This window comes from Cupressus sempervirens, chromosome 8 (assembly GCF_028749045.1).
Source record: "Cupressus sempervirens isolate cs-2001-9-10 chromosome 8, ASM2874904v1, whole genome shotgun sequence".
NCBI lineage: Eukaryota > Viridiplantae > Streptophyta > Pinopsida > Cupressales > Cupressaceae > Cupressus > Cupressus sempervirens.
Genome location: NC_143125.1, coordinates 852,040,455 through 852,043,778, shown reverse-complemented (window position 1 = coordinate 852,043,778; position 3,324 = coordinate 852,040,455).

Below are 3,324 nucleotides of genomic sequence, written 5' to 3'. Positions count from 1 at the left end.
TATCACAATTTGACTTTCTCTCAAAAATATCTCCTACTTATCAATTAATAAGCTTAAGGAGATTTCTAATGAATGGTTTATAAGGCATGACACTCGCTAAAGGTTTTACAAATGGAGTTGCATCCAGAGGGGGTTCAACCATAGAGGAAGTTTTGTAGCTAAGCACACCCAAGTTGGAGCAGTACTCTAGGATGGGTGAGTTTTAAAGAAGCCTTTTTCTTTACCTCTCAGAGGATCACCTAGATGAAATTAGGGATAATTCTTCCATCCATTCTCATGGGAGATGGGTTCATGTGAACCACAACCCATGAGATATGGTTTAATGAGTTATGACAAGAGACATTGAATTTATGTAGAAAGACGATTATTTAAGTGAAACATCCTTTGATAATTAATCACAATAAGCTTACCATCAACCTTCAACACACCTTTAAAATCAATGACAGTCTTCTAACAATCTCGTCCATACATCAATAATAATATGCTTAGATAATAAAACCTTCTTGTCATAACTTTGACATCAACAATATTTTTGTCAATTTTTTATTTGTTTTTTTGACATCAGTTGCATCATTCTCAAGAGTATGTCTTTTTTTAAGATGTTAGGTTAGTCGTTCTATGTATTTTTTGGGAGAATATTTCTTTGAACTGAATAGACTTTTCAACATTTTATTAATAGTAGTACTCTTTACCAAGATCAACAAACATTAGAAAATCAAGGAAAATAAATTCAAATTTCTATCGTTTTGTTCTCACTACTGTAAGTTTAATTTGTAAACTAATTTACTTTATTTTTTAACATGTAGGTCAAGTCTATAACTAGATATTTGAACTAAAACAATATAAAATTGACTTTTAGATTTAAACATACTTATTTGACTTGATCTCAAAATTTTAATATTATAATAAATTAATTTGTAGCATCTATAACATCATTTTCCCTTTTCTATAATTAAATTAGATGTCACATTAGTATTTCGTTTTTACAATTTACCCATTTATCCTATCCAAAATAATTGCTTTTTTAAAATTGAAATTGGCGTGAGGGCTTTATTTTCCACTAATATATACCAAAATTTGTTTGGTTGATGTTCGAACTTGTTTACATCTATTTTCCACCCATGACCATTGAGCAAATTTGAGTCTATATTGCGCTATCGGCCGCAATGTATTAATCACGGGGCCCCCAGAACTACAGCATCGAATGAACTACGAGAGAGAGAAGAAACATACTAGGCTTGTTGGATTACCACATAGTAATTGACATCGCTGACATTTTTGTGTTAAATCATGAAATTTTGACTTGAATTCGATGGTAAAATCCGATGAAATAGAATGTGAATTGAATAAGTGTAGAGAAACATGAAGATAGAACAAGGGACGTGATCCCTCCAAAGATCTGGGAAACAAATTATTCTGCAAGGGAGGTTTCACGATCAAATCCCTCCGGGTACTGTCGGAGTTCCCCTTTGAAGTTTTAAATCCATACATCCGTCATATTCGGAGGCGACGCAAGAAGATAGCTGGATTCATCTGACAGATCTGCCCAGCGTTTGACAAAGGAAGGAGATGCATAATCATAGCATTCATCAAAAATAGAAAGATGGAGAGAACAATAATCATAGTGAGAATATAAGAATATGAAATATTTAGTGTAGATGCAAAGCAGTCAATGAGAATAGAAAAACACTTGGCCGATACACTGCGCACCTCAGATTTGAATAATCATGCCGACAGAACTATTTTTAGGTGGGATTTCCATCGATTGGGCCACTAAATATCCCATCTTAGATTAGCCAAATCTGTTTCTGCCTTGCTTTTATTTCTGCCAGACAGATAATTGCTATCCAAATACATTGTAGTAGGTGGGAGTATTGATGTGAGTGTGGATACACAGCATGCATCCTATCAGATGTGGAGAAAGACATATATATTTTGTGCGTATGTGTCCTTCGTGTGGAAGGTATTGACTTATGGCATAATTTAAGCTGCCATTCGAGATCGTTTTTAACGTCTACTTATCTCAAAAGGGTATGTACCAGGTTGTCAAGTTACGATATACATCCAAGTTTTCTACCTAAAATCTTTATAACGTTTTTCAGGGATCTATTTCTCATCTTCCTGTTACTTGTTGGTTTTACAAAGATAAATCGAGAGCTTAAGCAATCGGTGCGTTGCAGTCAACGTGAGGCGATCTCGATGTGCTTGAGCCAAAGTGGTTTAGTGGGCTACTAAAGAATGTCACTGTTTTTCTTCATGCTTTTTGTTTGATCCAAAGTTTTGCCTCTAGAGCTGTGTTTTGGACTTGAGGACCGCTTTTCTGAAGAGGGTTTGACGTGGGGATCAAGAAATATGGATTGCCGGAACAAGGAGGAGATGGAGTTTGGGCTGAGGAGGAAAAGAAGAATATCACTGGATTTGTTCAGTGGTAGTTCATTCGAGACTGTTCTTCCTAGTAGCTGTAACACTGATCCAGCGGGGGGATTGAAAGAGATGGACCTTATCAGGTGTCTAATGAAGAGTAGCGGCAGTTGTAAGGAGGACAATCATTTGGTGAGTTCAAGTTGCAGCAGTGGTGTGACTGTGGATTGCACGCTGTCTTTGGGGCTGCCCCGCACTGTGCCATCTCCAGAGGAACAACACGCCATGGACGTTTTGAAGGAAAAGACCATGCAAGCAAGCTTCAACGTCATGCAAACAGTCAAGTCTAAGCTTCTTTCACACAAGGTAAAACCCATCTCATTTGACTCATTATTATTATGTTTGGTTCTCCTGAAATCAGGTACAAATGCTTCTAGGAAACATCAGACGTCACATATGCTTGGAATTAAAAAACTTTCAACAAGGTTATCTAGACATTTTTTCATAACAGCTTTTCAATTATAGATATTTTTAATATAAAATAACAGCCCTGATGCTTTTCAACACTTACAAAATCTTCAAAAATCATAGGTTAGGTTCGATTAAGTTCAAACCCTATTGCCATATTCTTTAAAAAAAATAAAAATTTAAATCGCTGCATCTTAAAATACAAAAACGAATAATAATAAAACTGCGCATGGCAGTGATGGTGAATTGCATGGCGGGGAGGTTCACGCACCACTCTTTATAGATAGAGTAGTGACAGCCGATCTAAATGTTTTTGGAGTTTTTTTTGACTGATTTTGAAGAAAACCTAACCATTAAATAGTTTTGTCTGATCATTTTGATTGTTTTCATGTTTTTACCATAGATAACAAATTCTGAATTGGAAGCTTCATACAACATAATTGCTCCATTTAGTGGGTTATACAATATGTCATCATCAATGAACAACCATGTCTA